The 19,668-nt window shown below is 49.4% G+C and overlaps 1 protein-coding gene across 1 annotated transcript in view; it reads right to left on the bottom strand.

The window, feature by feature from the left end:
- Positions 1-19,668, bottom strand: part of slc28a1 (solute carrier family 28 member 1) — a 113,307-nt gene that overhangs the window by 76,651 nt on the left and 16,988 nt on the right. Inside the window, exon 2 of the mRNA XM_087982232.1 lies at positions 6,811-6,914. The gene's annotated coding sequence lies outside the window, so the exon portion shown is untranslated. The remainder of the gene's footprint in view (positions 1-6,810; positions 6,915-19,668) is intronic.

Genomic DNA, 19,668 nt, shown 5'->3' with positions numbered 1-19,668 from the left:
CAAAGCGCCAGGGACCCAGGTTTGATTCCAGCCTCAGGCATCTGCCTGTGTAAGGTTTGCTCATTCTCCCCGTGTCTGCGTGAGTTCCCTCCGGGTGCTCCGGTTTCATCCCACAGTCCAAAGATGTGCAGGTTAGGGTGGATAGGCCACGCTAAATTGACCATAGTGTTCAGGGATGTGTAGGTTAGTTGCATCAGTCAGGGGAAATGTAAAGTAACTGGGTTGGGGAATGGGTCTGTGTGGGATACTCTTTCGAAGGTTGGTGTGGACTTGTTGGGTCAAATGGCCTGTTTTCGCTCTGTGGGGATTTGATGGAATGATATGTTTCAGCGTTCCCAAGCACAGGAGATAGCTGGAGGACTGCACCTGTAAGATCCAGGACTGGGTGTTCATAAAGAAGAATTTTATCACTTCAACCATTGTCCAGGGACAGCTCTGATCCTGATCATGGCTCCAGAATAGTTTGATCAACAACACATGAAGAGGCCATACAACTGGATATAACTGGGATCCTGTCACCAAGTCACATGTACACGGACATTGGTCTGACTTCATCAGAGCTAGCTCTCAGAGTCAACAGAGTCAGCCAGGGCTCCCTGATTGGACCAAGTTAACAGCCCCAATCAGGGAACTCATATTCTGTGAGGTCCACCTATCAGAACTCATTACAAGCACTACTGAGGTTCAAGACTGTTCTACCATTGAGTTAGATCATGGATAATCTGTCTCTTAACTCCATTTACCTGTCCTTCATGCCGCTTGACCAGCAAAAGTCTATCACTCTCAGGTTTAGCATTTCCGATTGAACTGCTGATCTCAGTCACTTTTTCAGGAAAAGATTCCCTATTTCAATTCAGCTTTACAAAGAGGATATTACTTCTGACAGCCTTCTGACGATTTTTAACCCCACCGTTCAAAACTCACCCAACTGTAATTCCACCCAGTCAAGTCCTTTAATCACCTTCGGCGCAGTAAAAGGTCTCGCCTTAAAAGATCTCCTGAAAGGCAAGCAAATGCAGTCTCTGTAGTCTGCCCTCCCCATTTAAAGCCATTGAAGGGAAACTTACATGAGCTCAGAGGGTGGTTACTCCCACCCGGGCTACAGGGGATGTGTGTGAAACAGTGAAATCGTCAGGCCCAGTGCTTCAGGTTCAGTTTGTAAAATTTGAAAAAAATGGAAGATTCCCCCAAATCAAAGTATACCTACGTACCGGGCCCTCAAGTGGTTTCAGTACAGCAGCAGCAGGTACTGAGGAGAGATCTCCTCGGCTCTGAGGTGAGCAAGCTGAGTTGGATCTTGTGGATCAGAACGGCCAAGCCCGGGGGAGACCTAACTGCAGAGGGCAAGCCCAGTAACGCTGGGAAACACATATCCTGGACCTCCACTTCGCAGTGTAAGAAACCAGTTACACCAGCATAGGAGCACATTTCTACAGCTGCTGGAATGGCACGGTGGCTCGGTGGTTAGCACTGCTGCCTCAGAGCACCAGGGTCCCAGGTTCAATTCCAGCCTCGGGCGACTGACTGTGTGGAGTTTGCACGTTCTCCCCGTGTCTGTGTGGGTTTCCTCCGGGTGCTCCGGTTTCCCCCCACAGTCACAAAGATGTGCAAGTCAGGTGAATCAGCCATGCTAAATTGCCCGTAGTGTTAAATGTGTTAGTCAGAGGGAAATGGTCAGTATGGACTGGTTGGGCCGAAGGGCCTGTTCCCACACTGTAGGGAATCTAATCTAAAACAAAAAAGATGCTGGAAATCACAGTGGGTCATCCATGGATGCTGTCCGACCCGTGGTGATTTCCAGCGTTTTTTGTCTTCAGTTTATGCCAGTAAGTTTCATTCAGCAGTTTTACTGACTTGTCTTTCTATAAATGAGCTCCGCACTCTGAAAATGCAAATCCTACTGGCACCAACATCGTGCCTGAACTGGGTTTGATGCCAGCCTCAGGTGACTGTGTGGAGCTTGCACATTATCCTTGTGTCTGCGCGGGTGCACCGGTTTCCTCCCATAATTCAAAGATGCGCAGGTTACGTGAATTGGTCGTGCTAAATTGCCTTAGTGTCCAGGGATGTGTAGGTTAGGTGCATTAGTCAGGGGTAAATATAGGATAATCAGGTAGGGGAATGGGTCTGGATGGGTTACTCTTCAGAGGGTCAATGTAGACTTATTGGGCTGAATGGCCTGTTTCCACACTGTTGGGATTCTATGACTGGAAAAGCACTACTGTAATCCCCCTTTTTAAGAGGGGTGTCAGGAAAAAGATGGGAATTTATAGGTCAATTAGCCTGACCACCCCCATCTCCACCACTCCCCCCCCCACCCCCCCCAGCTGTTGGTAAGATTTTAGAGTCTGTTGTGAAGGATAAGGTTTCTGAATAGTTGAAAGTGTATGGTAAAACAGGTTGAAACTTTATTGCTGGAACAGCACAGCAGGTCAGGCAGCATCCAGGGAACAGGAGATTCGACGTTTTGGGCACAGGCCCTTCTTCAGGAAGAAGGGCCTGTGCCCGAAACGTCGAATCTCCTGTTCCCTGGATGCTGCCTGACCTGCTGTGCTGTTCCAGCAATAAAGTTTCAACTTTGATCTCCAGCATCTGCAGACCTCACTTTCTCCCCTATGGTAAAACAGGGCCAAGTCAGCATGGTTTCATCATGGGGAGGTCATGCCTTACAAAGCTGCTAGAATTCTTTGAGGACATAACGAGCAGGTTAGACCAAGGAGAGCCAATGGATGTTACTTGCATGGACTCCCAGAAGGCCTTTGATAAGGTGCCTCACAGGAGGCTGCTCAGTAAGATAATGGTGCTACAGAGTTATAGAATCAGTCATAGAGATGTGGACATTGGGAAGATGTTTCCATTGGTCAGAGAGACTAGGACCCGAGGGCACATCGTTAGAAGAGAAGACCCTTAGAACCGAGATAAGAAGAAATGTCTTCAGCCGGAGAGTGGTGAACCCGTGGAACTCACTGTCACAGAAGGATGTGAAGGCCAGGACATTGAGTATATTTAAAACCGAGACGGATAAGTTCTTGATTGCTGAGGGGATCAAAGGTTACGGGGAGAAAGTGGGAAAATGGGGTTGAAAAACCTATTTCTCGGGCGACCGAATCAACACGGACATCTACTACAAACCGACCGACTCCCACAGCTACCTGGACTACACCTCCTCCCACCCTGCCCCCTGTAAAAACGCCATCCCATTCTCCCACTTCCTTCGACTCCACCGCATCTGCTCCCAGGAGGACCAGTTCCAAAAACGTACAAACCAGATGGCCTCCTTCTTCAAGGACCGCAATTTCCCCCCCCAACGTGGTCGACGATGCCCTCCACCGCATCTCTTCCACTTCCCGCTCCTCCGCCCTTGAGCCCCGCCCCTCCAACCGCCACCAGGACAGAACCCCACTGGTCCTCACCTACCACCCCACCAATCTCCATGTACAGCGCATCATCCGCCGTCATTTCCGCCACCTCCAAACGGACCCCACCACCAAGGATATATTTCCCTCCCCTCCCCTATCAGCTTTCCGTAAAGACCACTCCCTCTGTGACTCCCTCGTCAGATCCACACCCCCCACCAACCCAACCTCCACTCCCGGCACCTTCCCCTGCAACCGCAGGAGGTGCAAGACTTGCGCCCACACCTCCCCCCTCACCTCCCTCCAAGGCCCCAAAGGAAACTTCCATATCCGCCACAGATTCACCTGCACCTCCACGCACATCATCTATTGCATCCTCTGCACCCGATGTGGCCTCCTCTATATTGGGGAGACAGGCCGGCTACTTGCGGAGCGTTTCAGAGAACACCTCTGGGACACCCGGACCAACCAACCCAACCACCCTGTGGCTCAACACTTCAACTCCCCCTCCCACTCCACCAAGGATATGCAGGTCTTTGTACTCCTCCATCGCCAGACCACAACAACACGACGGTTGGAGGAAGAGCGCCTCATCTTCCGCCTAGGAACCCTCCAACCACAAGGGATGAACTCGGATTTCACCAGTTTCCTCATTTCCCCTCCCCCCACCTTGTCTCAGTCAAATCCATCGAACTCAGCACCGCCTTCCTAACCTGCAATCTTCTTCCTGACCTCTCCGCCCCCACCCCAGTCTAACCTATCACCCTCACCTTGACCTCTTTCCACCTATCAAATTTCCACCTATCAAATTTCCCCCAAGTCCCTCCTCCCTACCTTTTATCTTAGCCTGCTGGACACACTTTCCTCATTCCTGAAGAAGGGCTTATGCCCGAAACGTCGATTCTCCTGTTCCCTGGATGCTGCCTGACCTGCTGCGCTTTTCCAGCAACACATTTACAGCTCTGAAAAACCTATTAGCCATGATTGAAAGGCAGAACAGACTCGATAGGCTGAATGGCCTAATTTCTGCTCCTACATCTCATGGTTTTATGAATGCTCCCTTCCACTGTCCTCTCCCCCCTCTCCTCCTCCCCCCCCGCCCCCCACCTAATCCCATCCATCAACAACCAATTTCTGTCTGAGAGGGAGATAATGGAACCAAATTGATATAATCACACTCTCTCCCTCTCTCCGCTCCCCACACAAATGCACACAATCTCTCTCTCTCCCACACACACACACTCTCTATCTCTCTCTCCTTCACATGCATGCACACACATGTAGAAGTCAATGGGGTGAATTTGTATTGGCAGAATTGTAGTTGCAGATACAGACTATTTTGTTCAAAAAGCACACAATCTGTAGGCAGGCAATATTTTTCATAATCCATATGACATTTTATAAATTTCTCCTTTGGATTAGAACCAGTCTGACTCATGGTTGGGATACAGACAGAGTCTAACCTCACATGCTTAATACATTGAGCTGAGATATCACTTTTTTTTAATAAAACCTTAAGTTGTCTCGGGAATACGACTTGAAAGAAGTTCTGGGATATACATATTATTGACTTGAAACCTGCAACCCACTCTAAAAGATGAAAGACTTATCAGCAATCTAGGTTTGTTCAATATATCACTTCAGTTGGATGACACTTTGATCTATCACTATAAATTCTGTGTCCTAATATCCTGCTCCACTAGCTACCTGATGAAAGAGCAGCGCTCCGATAACTAGTGCTTCTAAATAAACCGGTTGGACTATAACCTGGTACTGTGTAATTTTTCACTTAATCCTAAAGAGACAGGCAAGAGGAAGTGAACCTGAATGGGAAAAATTCTGCATACCTGCCCCTTGACATGCTGTTACACTCCCCTCCGTGGGATAACTGAGTAATTCTGCATACCTGCTCCTGTCATGCTGTCACACTCCCCTCTGTGCGATAACTGAATAATTCTGCATACCCTGCCCTTGACATGCTGTCACATTCCCCTCTGTGGGATAACTGAATAGCCACAGCGTTCAGAACAAATCTCCAACTTCACCTATCTTCTGGTGAGAATAGAATTGGAGTAACACCTGGCTAGTGGATCATTGTCTATGTCTGTTGTATTGAATTCCTGAATGTTTTCACTCTGGAATGCAGCAGGATCAGTAAAACTCTGCGCTGCAGCAACATTCTGACGTGAACCCACTGCACCTCTATTCTAAAATAAAAAAAAAACAATCAATCATTTGCAAGGAAACAAGATTTGCATAGAGTACTCACTTTGTGACTTGACTGCGACTCTTGGGAATATAACTTGAGATACAAAGCTCTTGGCCTCTCGTCTATCCTGATCTCAGCTCAACAACTAGTTTCAGTGTCTGACAGGGAGCCACTCCTTCTCGTGAAACTCTAGAACTCCAATTAATTACACATCCAAGTTCGGAAGTACGTGTTTGAGTTGTCAGTATCCCCTCTGATCCTTCTGCCAAGTTTCATTGAGCATCAGCCAACGGCTGTGCAGAGATTTACATATGAATCCACTCAGTGCCCAAGTGCTGCCTAGGGAGGGTAGGAAACCGCGTGTTAAGGTTTTAACAACAGGGGGCAAAACAGTGTGGAAGGGGTTTCCACTTTATCAAAGCGCTGTTCGCCAGGACAGGATGTTCCTTAGTGCTGTAGCACTGACATGGGCAAAACAGTGTTGCAGCCTGACAGCAAATATCCAGGAACAGCAGTGTGACAATGTGTCTCTTTGGGACGTTGGTTAAGGGTTGCCTTCTGGGGACAGGCGTTGTGAAATTCTCCCCCTGCTCTTCGAATTGTTGGAGTATTTCACTCCCTTCAGAATTTGGCAGCAGGATTTGGTTAAATGCCCATTTACAGTACTCTTTATTTTCTATGATTCATATATCAGGTGGCCCTTATCCCTCTGCATTTTGCAATCTCTCTGTGATGTTTAGTTTTTCCAGCCTCTCTCTATTTCGGTGTTAGCTGGGTGAGGCGAGGCAGTTTTGGTTCTGAACCAGCTCAGAATACCTTTTTGTTTTCTCTCATTCTTAAACTGTCAAAATGGCACCGGATTATGGCGACAAATTAAATGTTTTTTAACTGCATTTTGTTGCATTTGGTTGTGGGGGGGGGTGAATGGTGGCTCAGTGGTTGGCACTGCTACCTCACAATGCCAAGGACCCAGGTTTGATTCCAGCCACTGTGTGGAGTTTGCTCATTTTCCCTGTGTTTCCTCCCCCAGTCCAAAGGTGTGCAGGTTAGGTGGTTTGGCCAGGTTAAATTGCCCATAGTGTCAAGGGATGTGCAGGCTAGGTGGGTTAGCCATGGGAAATGCAGGGTTACAGGGATGGGGTGGGTCAGTGTGGACTCAATGGGCCTAATGGCCTTTTTCCACACAGTAGGGATTTAATGATACAATAAATCATCATTCATTCAAAATGTACATTTACCTCTTACCTCCGTTGGCAATATCCCTGTGAAGGCTCCCTACTTCCTCTTGACAAATTCTTTCAAAAACGAAAACAGAAATCACTGGGAAGATTCAGCGCGTCTGGCAGCACCTGTGGAGAGAAAGCAGAGTTACTCTTAACTGAAGCCCCAGTCCGAAAGAAGGGTCACTGGACGAAATGTTAACTTTGCTTTCATTATCGAATCATAGAATCCCTACAGTGTGGAACCAGGCCATTCGGCCTAACAAGTCCACACTGACTCTCCGAAGAGTATCCAACCCAGACCCATTCTCCTCCCTTATTACTCTACATTTACCCCTGACTAATGCACCTAGCCTACACATCCCTGAACACTATGGGCAATTTAGCACGGCCAATTCACTCTGACCTGCACATCTTTGGATTGTGGGAGGAAGCCCACGCAGACATGGGGAGAATGCACAAACTCAACACAGGCTGGCACCCGAGGCTGGAATCGAACCCAGGTCCCTGGCACTGTGAGTATCTCTCCACAGATACTGCCAGACCTGCTGTTTCTGTTTTCTCAAAGGAATTTCTGTTTTGCTTTTTTTTCTGTATTTTGGTGTTTCTTTTTACTTTCTTACCAATTTTGGAACATCATTGAAGGCGGCAGGACATGTAGAGGAAACAGTTTGTACAGAATACAGTATCCTGGGTTTTATTATCGGGACATAAGAGTATAAGAGTAAGGAGATGATGCTGAGTCGCAGCCCTAAATCTTGCTGTCTATAAGACCGTAAGATATAGGAGCAGAATGAGGCCATTTGGCCCATCAAATCTGCTCTGCCATTCAATCATGGCTGATTGCTTTCTCAACCCCATTCTCCTGTCTTCTCCCCGTAACCATTGACTCCCTTACCAACCAAGAGCCTCTGTCTCTATTTTAAAAGCGCTCAATGACTTGGCTTCCACAGCTCATCTCAGCTCTAAAGGGTCATCCCTTCATTCTGAGGGTGCACTCTCAAGTTCGAGTCTCTCCTGCTAGTGGAATCACCTTCTCCAAGCCCACTCTAATGAGGCCTCTCAGTATCCTGTAAGTTTCATTCAAATCACTCCACATCCTTCTAAACTCCATCGTGAGCAGACCTAGACTCCTCAACTGCTCCCCATATGACAAGCCAGGATCATTCATGTCAACCTCTTCTGCAACCCCTCCAAGGCCAGCACATCCTTCCTTAGATATCGGGGTCAAGACTGCTCACAATATTCCAAATGCAGTTTGACCAGAGCCTGAAACAGCTTCAGCACGTCCATTCCAGCCCTGTATTCCAGCCCCCTTGAAACAAATGCATTTACCTTCCTAATAGCAAACTGAACCGCTATATTAGCCTTAAGACAGTCCTGAACTAGGACTCCCAAGTCTCTTTGCGCTTTCGATTTCCGAAGCCTTGCGCCATTTTGAAATACTTTCTTGCAAGAATCCCAAATCCTTTCTGAGGGAGTTCAGTCCTCCCCTCCTAACCCACTCAGCCATCACTTGAGAAGTGGGTGTAGATTAGAGTGGTGCTGGAAAAGCACAGCAGGTCAGGCAGCATCCGAGGAGCAGGAAAATCGACGTTTCGGGCAAAAGTCCTTCATCCGGAATGGATACAACTTTGATTTTCCTGCTCCTCGGATGCTGCCTGACCTGCTGTGCTTTTCCAGCACCACTCCAATCCAGACTCTGATCTCCAGTATCTGCAGTACCTACTTTAGCCATCATTTGAGAATTGGCCGGTAAAACATGCCACAAGAGGTTTTTTTTCCCTCAAAGAAGTGGTTTATAAGAACTGGTTTTGTGGTTCCATGACTGAGAGTCATACAGACAAGATCCTCCCTCAATCCCATCAGATCGGTCAAGTCAGACCCAATCTGAAGGCCGAACAAACTATCCTTTCTGGGGACTTCCTTTTTCCAGGTGAAGCACTTCACATCAGCGTTTGAATATTTTGATTGAGAGAAGACATTGTTTAAATAGTTAGTTGTCGTTTTTTTTCTCTCAGATGGTCTTTGGAATTCCCTTCCTCAAAACATAGTGGAATCAGCATCTTTAAATATTTGTGAGGCAGAGGGTGATAGATTCTTGATGACCAAGAGGGTGAAAGTTTGTCGGGAGGATGTTTCAAAAAGAGGTTAAAATCAGATCAGCCATAATCTTACTGAATGGGAAAGCAGGCTGTCAGAACTGAATGGTCTACATTTATTCCGTTTTTGTGTAGAACGGGTGAGCATTTGCTGTGGCAATGGTTGTAATTTTATTCAACTCTCCCACAACTCTTGGTTCATGTTTTCTTTTCCCTCCCTGCTATTGGAAAGACGTTGTGAAACTTGAAAGGGTTCAGAAAAGATTTACAAGGATGTTGCCAGGGCTGGAGTGTTTGAGCTATAGGGAGAGGTTGATTAGGCTGGGGCTGTTTTCCCTGGAGCATCGGAGGTTGAGGGGTGACCTTACAGAGGTTTATAAAATCATGAGGGGCATGGAGAGGGTGAATAGACATCGTTTTACAGACCAGCTCCCATCGTTTTACAGACCAGATCACATCGTTTTACAGACCAGCTCCCAATGTTTAATGGACCAGCTTCCATCACTTTACAGACCAGATCCCATCTCTTTTCCTTGGGTTGGGGGAGTCCAGAACTAGAGGGCACAGGTTTAGGGTGAGAGGGGATAGACTTAAAAGGGTACTAAGGGGCAACATTTTCATGCAGAGGGTGGTATGTGTATGGAATGAGCTGCCCAAGGAAGTGGTGGAGGCTGGTACAATCACAGCATTTAAAATGTATCTGGATGGGTATATGAAGAGTAAGGATTTAGAGAGATATGGGCCAACTGCTGGCAAGTGGAACTAGATTTATGTTGTCTATCCAGTCCACATGGACAATTTGAACTGAAAGGTCTGTTTCCATGCTGTACATTTCTATGACTCTATGACTCTACGACTCTAGGTTTGTAGAGGAAATGAGGCAAATCGTTTCTTTGTATTGGATGGTAAGGACGTTCTGAACTTCTGCTGGGAGGGAGCATGTTTACATAAGACTAAAACTTTCCAGGTCCTGCACCCAGCCCATTGACATTGACAAGGTGGAATTCACCTCGTGCTATAACAGGGCAAGCAGTCTGCAGTGGCCAAAAAAATCATTTAACAGACCGTTGGTAACTGGAAATGTGTTTGTTGATTATTTTGGTATGTCATGTTGAGGTATCCAGGAGCAGTTGGACCTGCAGGCGTGATTTACAGGTTAAGCTGCTACTTTGTTCCAGCCCTGTAAGGCGATGGAATCTGACCCTGTGAAGGGATGGGAGCTGGTCTGTGAAGGGGTGGGAGCTGGGTCTGTAAAGGGGTGGGAGCTGGGTCTGTAAAGGGGTGGGAGCTGGGTCTGTAAAGGGGTGGGAGCTGGGTCTGTGAAGGGGTGGGAGCTGGGTCTGTAAAGGGGTGGGAGCTGGGTCTGTAAAGGGGTGGGAGCTGGGTCTGTAAAGGGGTGGGAGCTGGGTCTGTAAAGGGGTGGGAGCTGGGTCTGTAAAGGGATGGGAGCTGTGTCTGTGAAGGGGTGGGAGCTGGGTCTGTAAAGGGATGGGAGCTGGTCTGTGAAGGGGTGGGAGCTGGGTCTGTAAAGGGATGGGAGCTGGTCTGTGATGGGGTGGGAGCTGGGTCTGTAAAGGGATGGGAGCTGTGTCTGTGAAGGGGTGGGAGCTGTGTCTGTAAAGGGATGGGAGCTGGTCTGTGAAGGGGTGGGAGCTGGGTCTGTAAAGGGATGGGAGCTGGTCTGTGAAGGGGTGGGAGCTGGGTGTGTAAAGGGATGGGATCTGGTCTGTAAAGGGGTGGGAGCTGGGTGTGTAAAGGGATGGGAGCTGGTCTGTGATGGGATGGGAGTTGGGTCTGTGAAGGGATGGGAGCTGGTCTGTAAAGGGGTGGGAGCTGGGTCTGTGAAGGGATGGGAGCTGGTCTGTGATGGGATGGGAGTTGGGTCTGTGAAGGGATGGGAGCTGGTCTGTAAAGGGGTGGGAGCTGGGTGTGTAAAGGGATGGGAGCTGGGTCTGTAAAGGGGTGGGAGCTGGGTCTGTGAAGGGATGGGAGCTGGTCTGTGATGGGATGGGAGCTGGGTGTGTAAAGGGATGGGAGCTGATCTGTAAAGGGGTGGGAGCTGGGTCTGTGAAGGGATGGGAGCTGGTCTGTAAAGGGATGGGAGCTGGTCTGTAAAGGGATGGGAGCTGGGTGTGTAAAGGGATGGGAGCTGGTCTGTGATGGGATGGGAGTTGGGTCTGTGAAGGGATGGGAGCTGATCTGTAAAGGGGTGGGAGCTGGGTCTGTGAAGGGATGGGTGCTGGTCTGTAAAGGGGTGGGAGCTGGGTCTGTGAAGGGATGGGAGCTGGTCTGTGATGGGATGGGAGTTGGGTCTGTGAAGGGATGGGAGCTGGTCTGTAAAGGGGTGGGAGCTGGGTCTGTGAAGGGATGGGAGCTGGTCTGTGATGGGATGGGAGTTGGGTCTGTAAAGGGATGGGAGCTGGTCTGTAAAGGGGTGGGAGCTGGGTCTGTGAAGGGATGGGAGCTGGTCTGTGATGGGATGGGAGTTGGGTCTGTAAAGGGATGGGAGCTGGTCTGTAAAGGGATGGGAGCTGGTCTGTAAAGGGGTGGGAGCTGGTCTGTAAAGGGATGGGAGCTGGTCTGTGATGGGATGGGAGCTGGTCTGTAAAGGGGTGGGAGCTGGGTCTGTGAAGGGATGGGAGCTGGTCTGTAAAGGGGTGGGAGCTGGGTCTGTGAAGGGATGGGAGCTGGTCTGTGATGGGATGGGAGTTGGGTCTGTGAAGGGATGGGAGCTGGTCTGTAAAGGGGTGGGAGCTGGGTCTGTGAAGGGATGGGAGCTGGTCTGTGATGGGATGGGAGTTGGGTCTGTAAAGGGATGGGAGCTGGTCTGTAAAGGGATGGGAGCTGGTCTGTAAAGGGGTGGGAGCTGGTCTGTAAAGGGATGGGAGCTGGTCTGTGATGGGATGGGAGCTGGTCTGTAAAGGGGTGGGAGCTGGGTCTGTGAAGGGATGGGAGCTGGTCTGTAAAACGATGGGAGCTGGTCTGTAAAGGGGTGGGAGCGGGTCTGTAAAGGGATGGGAGTTGGGTCTGTAAAGGGATGGGAGCTGGTCTGTAAAGGGGTGGGAGCTGGTCTGTGATGGGATGGGAGTTGGTCAGTAAAGGGGTGGGAGCTGGTCTGTAAAGGGATGGGAGCTGGTCTGTAAAGGGGTGGGAGCTGGGTCTGTAAAGGGGTGGGAGCTGTATCTGTAAAGGGATGGGAGCTGTGTCTGTAAAGGGGTGGGAGCTGGGTCTGTAAAGGGGTGGGAGCTGGGTCTGTGAAGGGATGGGAGTTGGGTCTGTAAAGGGGTGGGAGCTGGGTCTGTAAAGGGGTGGGAGCTGGTCTGTAAAGAGGTGGGAGCTGGGTCTGTGAAGGGGTGGGGGCTGGGTCTGTAAAGGGATGGGAGTTAGGTCTGTAAAGGGGTGGGAGCTGGGTCTGTGAAGGGGTGGGGGCTGGGTCTGTAAAGGGATGGGAGCTGGTCTGTGAAGGGGTGGGAGCTGGGTCTGTAAAGGAATGGGAGCTGGTCTGTGAAGGGGTGGGAGCTGGGTCTGTAAAGGGATGGGAGCTGTGTCTGTAAAGGGGTGGGAGCTGTGTCTGTAAAGGGGTGGGAGCTGTGTCTGTGAAGGGATGGGAGCTGTGTCTGTGAAGGGATGGGAGTTGGATCTGTAAAGGGGTGGGAGCTGTGTCGGTGAAGGGATGGGAGCTGGGTCTGTGAAGGGATGGGAGTTGGATCTGTAAAGTGGAGGGAGCTGTGTCTGTGAAGGGATGGGAGCTGGGTCTGTAAAGGGGTGGGAGCTGTGTCTGTGAAGGGGTGGGAGCTGGGTCTGTAAAGGGGTGGGAGCTGTGTCTGTGAAGGGATGGGAGCTGTGTCTGTGAAGGGATGGGAGCTGGGTCTGTGAAGGGATGGGAATTTGGTCTGTAAAGGGATGGGAGCTGGGTCTGTAAAGGGATGGGAGTTGGATCTGTAAAGAGATGGGAGTTGGGTCTGTAAAGGGGTGGGAGCTGGGTCTGTGAAGAGATGGGAGTTGGGTCTGTAAAGGGGTGGGAGCTGGGTCTGTGAAGGGATGGGAGCTGGGTCTGTAAAGGGGTGGGAGCTGTGTCTGTGAAGGGATGGGAGCTGGGTCTGTAAAGGGATGAGAGTTGGGTCTGTAAAGGGATGAGAGTTGGGTCTGTGAAGGGATGGGAGCTGTGTCTGTAAAGGGATGGGAGCTGTGTTTGTAAAGGGATGGGAGCTGGGTCTGTAAAGGGTTGGGAGTTGGGTCTGTAAAGGGATGGGAGCTGGGTCTGTAAAGGGTTGAGAGTTGGGTCTGTAAAGGGATGGGAGTTGGGTCTGTGAAGGGATGGGAGCTGGTCAGTAAACAGATGGGAGTTGGGTCTGTAAAGGGATGGGAGCTGTGTCTGTGAAGGGATGGGAGCTGGGTCTGTAAAGGGGTAGGAGTTGGATCTGTGAAGGGATGGGAACTGGTCTGTGATGGGATGGGAGTTGGGTCTGTAAAGGGATGGGAGCTGGTCTGTAAAGGGATGGGAGCTGGTCTGTAAAGGGGTGGGAGCTGGTCTGTAAAGGGATGGGAGCTGGTCTGTGATGGGATGGGAGCTGGTCTGTAAAGGGGTGGGAGCTGTGTCTGTGAAGGGGTGGGAGCTGGGTCTGTAAAGGGGTGGGAGCTGTGTCGGTGAAGGGATGGGAGCTGGGTCTGTGAAGGGATGGGAGTTGGATCTGTAAAGTGGAGGGAGCTGTGTCTGTGAAGGGATGGGAGCTGGGTCTGTAAAGGGGTGGGAGCTGTGTCTGTGAAGGGATGGGAGCTGTGTCTGTGAAGGGATGGGAGCTGGGTCTGTGAAGGGATGGGAATTTGGTCTGTAAAGGGATGGGAGCTGGGTCTGTAAAGGGATGGGAGTTGGATCTGTAAAGAGATGGGAGTTGGGTCTGTAAAGGGGTGGGAGCTGGGTCTGTGAAGAGATGGGAGTTGGGTCTGTAAAGGGGTGGGAGCTGGGTCTGTGAAGGGATGGGAGCTGGGTCTGTAAAGGGGTGGGAGCTGTGTCTGAGAAGGGATGGGAGCTGGTTCTGTAAAGGGATGAGAGTTGGGTCTGTAAAGGGATGAGTGTTGGGTCTGTGAAGGGATGGGAGCTGTGTCTGTAAAGGGATGGGAGCTGTGTCTGTAAAGGGATGGGAGCTGGGTCTGTAAAGGGACGGGAGTTGGGTCTGTAAAGGGATGGGAGCTGGGTCTGTAAAGGGTTGGGAGTTGGGTCTGTAAAGGGATGGGAGCTGGGTCTGTAAAGGGATGGGAGTTGGGTCTGTAAAGGGATGGGAGCTGTGTCTGTAAAGGGTTGGGAGTTGGGTCTGTAAAGGGATGGGAGCTGGGTCTGTAAAGGGATGGGAGTTGGGTCTGTAAAGGGATGGGAGTTGGGTCTGTGAAGGGATGGGAGCTGGTCAGTAAACAGATGGGAGTTGGGTCTGTAAAGGGATGGGAGCTGTGTCTGTGAAGGGATGGGAGCTGGGTCTGTAAAGGGGTGGGAGTTGGGTCTGTAAAGGGATGGAAGTTGGGTCTGTGAAGGGATGGGAGCTGGTCAGTAAACAGATGGGAGTTGGGTCTGTAAAGGGATGGGAGCTGTGTCTGTGAAGGGATGAGCGTTGGGTCTGTAAAGGGGTGGGAGCTGTGTCTGTAAAGGGATGGGAGCTGGGTCTGTGAAGGGTTGGGAGCTGGGTCTGTGAAGGGATGGGGCTGTGTCTGTAAAGGGGTGGGAGCTGTGTCTGTGAAGGGATGAGAGTTGGGTCTGTAAAGGAGTGGGAGCTGTGTCTGTGAAGGGATGGGAGTTGGGTCTGTGAAGGGATGGGAGTTGGTCTGTAAAGGCATAGGAGCTGTGTCTGTAACGGGATGGGAGCTGGGTCTGTAAAGGGGTGGGAGCTGTGTCTGTAAAGGGATGGGAGTTGGGTCTGTAAAGGCGTGGATGCTGTGAAGGGATGGGAGCTGGTCTGTAAAGGGATGGGAGCTGGGTCTGTGAAGGGATGGGAGCTGGTCTGTGATGGTATGGGAGCTGGTCTGTAAAGGGGTGTGAGCTGGGTCTGTAAAGGGGTGGTAGCTGGTCTGTGATGGGATGGGAGCTGGTCTGTAAAGGGGTGGGAGCTGGTCTATGATGGGATGGGAGCTGGTCTGTAAAGGGATGGGAGTTGGTCTATAAAGGGGTGGGAGCTGGTCTGTGATGGGATGGAAACTGTGTCTGTGAAGGGATGAGAGTTGGGTCTGTAAAGGGGTGGGAGCTGTGTCTGTAAAGGGATGGGAGCTGGTCTGTAAAGGGGTGGGAGCTGGTCTGTAAAGGGATGGGAGCTGGTCTGTAAAGGGGTGGGAGCTGGTCTGTAAAGAGATGGGAGCTGTGTCTGTAATGAGGTGGGAGTTGGTCTGTAAAGAGATGGGACTTGGTCTGTAAAGAGTTGGGAGCTATGTCTGTAATGAGATGGGAGTTGGTCTGTAATGAGATGGGAGCTGGGTCTATAAAGAGATGGGAGCTGGTCTGTAAAATGATGGGGAGCTGGTCTGTGAAGGGATGGGGTCTGACTCTAAACGGATTGTGTCTGGTGTGTAAAGGGATGGCTCTGACTCTGTAAAGCGATGAGATGCTGAACTGGTGATAATCTCTCCATAGAATGTGTAACCTCTCCAAATGTTGCCACCATCAGGTACCTTTCAGCACCAATGTCTGATCATCTTCCCCATTTCCCCATGCCTGGGGGGTCATTGTGCCTAATTTGAGGGGGCTATCAATTCACATTGTATCAATTCTGAAGTTTGGGTCACAGGTCAAAGGGCAAAGTGGTGCAACTAGACAAGAATCCCAAGCCCACTCTGTCCAAGAGAGACCTCATCGACCGATTATGGGGTGGCAAAGCTGCTGAGGTGGGGAGCAGGCCATTTGCTCATCAATTCCACACCAACCTTCCAAACAGCATCCCTACCCAGACCCAACCTCTTACTTTGTCCTTGCATTTCCCGTGACTCATCCATCTAGCCTGCACATCCCTAGACACTATGGGAAATTTAGCACAGCCAATCCACCCTAACCTGCACATCTTTCGAGTGCGGGAGGAAACCGGAGACAGAATGTGCAATCTCCATACCACCTAAGACCGGGGCTCCCTGGCACGGTGAGGCAGCAATGCTCATCACTGAGCAACTGTGTTGGCCCCTAATTCCTGAATCAATGTTGTTGGTGTTGTGGAATCCAGTTTGAAGAGATACCCCCCCCCCCCCCCCCCGCTAACTTTATTTGGAGCCAATCCTCTGGTCAATATGCAACAGTTTGGGGAAATTTCCCCCTGGGGTGACCCCCTCTCAGACAGTGCATGATGCCGATTCCTGTTTGACCCCGACATCTGGATTCACCACACCCACGTTCTTGAAGGTGGCGCAGCTGACAGAATAGCTCACTGTATGCCACCTGATGGACACAGGCCTCTGGGGTAGAGTTTGGACCCACAGTCCATCCCTCGAAGTGACTCACAGGCCCACTGAATGTTAGATTAGATTACATTACAATGTGGAAACAGGCCCTTCGGCCCAACAAGTCCACACCGACCCACCGAAGCGCAACCCACCCATACCCCTACATTTACTCCTTACCTAACACTATGGGCAATTTAGCAGGGCCAATTCACCTGACCTGCACATCTTTGTGACTGTGGGAGGAAACCGGAGCACCTGGAGGAAACCCTCGCAGACACGGGGAGAACGTGCAAACTCCACACAGTCAGTCGCCTGAGGCGGGAATTGAACCCGGGTCTCAGGCGCTGTGAGGCAGCAGTGCTAATCACTGTGCCACCGTGCCGCCCATGTTCTCTCAGTTTGTTTTGTTTCTGATTAAACTATGAGCAAGTTTAATTACCATGAAGGGACTTAGAACGAATTACCAATAAATCTAAGTGTGTCACGACAGAGTAAGATCCTGTCCATATTCTTCAGTAATATCAACATGAGGAAACTACCAAGCATTGGAGTTAGCAATTCAGGGAGGTTAGTCATAAAGAATAAATTAGTCAACTGATTTTAAAATGGTGTCCTCCTCTGTTTATTATTTTAAGGGGATATATTATGTGGTCTATACAGCTCTAGAAATTATTATATTACATGCAATAAAGAATATTGAGATGTTCTGTCTCCACAGCCTGTCAAGAGGAATTCTGAAATGGATTTAAAACTATACCCTAATGTTCAGCTTCAATTGCTCATCATAAAACCCTTTATCTTTGTTTTATGGTTGATGGACTGAGTCCATCACAGTTGGATTAACTGTTACTCTTTGTAAAAGTCAAATTGATACTGCAGCGATGTATCATTGCTCTTTAATGCTGAGAGTAATAAAGGTCATTATTGTCTCTCAATCAGCAAAAAAAAAGTCTCGTGTGCATAAATCAGATCCCGGAGGAATATTCCTCCCTCTATGGTGTATGCAGGGCGCATTTACACAGGGACTCAGCTGCTTTCTAGGGACCACTGGGAGGTGCTCACTTAACCAAGTGGGAGATAGTGGGGGCTGAATTGGACAGTGCACTATTGGCTTGTGAGGCACAATTATCCTCTCCCCATTCAATGAAATGTAGAAAGAGAGAGAGAGTTAATATCGGTTCTGAAGGAGAGTTGCACTGGACTTGAAATGTCAACTCGGTTTCTCTCTCCACAGATGCTGCCAGACCTGCTGAGTTTCTCCAGCACTTTCTGGTTTTGTTTCAGGACCCCAGCTCCCGTAGTTAATGGTTTTGTTTTATTATGTTGGATTTGTGTGTTCTTCAGTAACACACAAAACGGTTACGAGGTTAAAGCCAGCCAAGGCTTCATAAACAGGAATATACACTGATACTGCCGGAGAAACTCAGCAGGTCTGGCAGCATCTGTGGAGAGAGAAAAACAGAGTCTGGGTCTGATGCTGCTGAGCTTTTCCAGCAACTTCTGTTTTTGTTTCTGATTTACAGCATTCGCTGTTCTTTCGAATTTTTTTTTCGATATGATTTGAGTCTGGTATGTCCTGCCTTTGGAATAGAAGTCATCTGAGACTTGACATGTTAGTAGTTTTTCTCTCTCCAAGGGTGCTGCCGGACCGACTGAGTTTCTCCAGGGCTTTCTGCCCTTATATCACTTTATAGCACTTTAAGTTTGTTTCATCTTATGGAGATAGGATAGGGGAATGGCTGTATTTGGGAGGTTATCGGGTTAAAATTGAAAAACAGAACCTCAAAGGTAATAATACCGAGATTATTATCTGAGTCAAGAACGAGTGGAGCAGCATAAGTAGGATTACAAAGTTCATGGTCGGCTGAGTGGTGTGGGAGAAATCCCAATTCAAGGTGCAATGGCAGCAATACAGGAGAAGGTGGGAACTGTACTGTTGGAACTGATTTCACCTGAACTAAGCTAAGGCCAGTGTTCTGGTGAGTCATATACTAATGACTTATACACTTAATGGTAAGGTCCCGGGGTGTATTCCCAAACAAAGAGGCCTTGAAATGCAGATTCATTGTTCCTTGAAAGTGGAGTTGCAGGTAAATAGGATAGTGAATAAAGCATTTGGTATTTTTAGATTACATTACAGTGTGGAAACAGGCCCTTCGGCCCAACAAGTCCACACCGACCCGCCGAAGCGCAACCCACCCATACCCCTACATTTGCCCCTTACCTAACACTACGGGCAATTTACCATGGCCAATTCACCTGACCTGCACAGCTTTGGACTGTGGGAGGAAACCGGAGCACCAGGAGGAAACCCACGCAGACACGGGGAGAATGTGCAAACTCCACACAGACAGTTGCCTGAGGCGGGAATTGAACCTGGGTCTCTGGCGCTGCGAGGCAGCAGTGCTAACCACTGTGCCACCGTGCCGCCCACTTGGTACGCTTGCCATTATATGTCAATGCATTGGGTACAGGAGTTAGGAGGTTATGTTGTGGCTGTACAGGACATTGGTTAAGCCACTTTTGAAATACTGCGTTCAATTTTGGTCTTCCTGCTATAGAAAAGATGTTGTGAAACTTGAGAGGGTTCAGAAAAGATTTACAAGAATGTTAAAAATCACACAACACCAGGTTATAGTCCAACAGGTTTAATTGGAAGCACTAGCTTTCAGAGCGCTGCTCCTTCATCAGGTGGTTGATTATTAAGTCTCTCATCTCTCAACAGACAATCAAGGTATCTTTCAATGTATAATTTCAGTTACATCACACTGTAAACTTTTGCTATAAATTCTGTGTCTTACAATCATGTACTCCACAACCACCTGATGAAGGAGCAGCGCTCCGAAAGCTAGTGCTTCCAAATAAACCTGTTGGACTATAACCTGGTGTTGTGTGATTTTTAACTTTGTACACCCCAGTCCAACACCGGCCTCTCCAAATACAAGAATGTTGCCAGGGTTGGAGGATTTGAGCTATAGAGTGAGGCTGATTAGGCTGGGGCTGTTGTCCCTGGAGCATCAGAGGCTGAGGGGTGACCTTATAGAGGTTTATAAAATCATGAGGGGGCATGGATAGGATAAATAGACAAAGCCATTTCCCTGAGGTGGGGGAATCCAGGACTAGAGGGCATAGGTTTAGGGTGAGAGGGGAAAGATTTAAAAGAGACTTAAGGGACAATATTTTCAGAGGGTGGTGCGTGTATGGAATGAACTGCCAGACGAACTGGTGGAGGCTGGTATAATGACAATATTTAAAAGGCATCTGGATGGGTATATGAATAGGGTTTAGAGGGATATGGGCCAAGTGCTGGCAAATGGGACTAGATTTATTTAGAATATCTGGTCAGCACGAATGAGTTGGACCGAAGGGTC

This window comes from Chiloscyllium plagiosum, unplaced genomic scaffold (assembly GCF_037043375.1).
Source record: "Chiloscyllium plagiosum isolate Xiang-an unplaced genomic scaffold, Cpla_swu_hap1 HiC_scaffold_42, whole genome shotgun sequence".
Lineage (NCBI taxonomy): Eukaryota > Metazoa > Chordata > Chondrichthyes > Orectolobiformes > Hemiscylliidae > Chiloscyllium > Chiloscyllium plagiosum.
The sequence above is the reverse complement of the archived record's forward strand: the minus strand, read 5'-3'. Positions and strand labels throughout refer to the sequence as shown.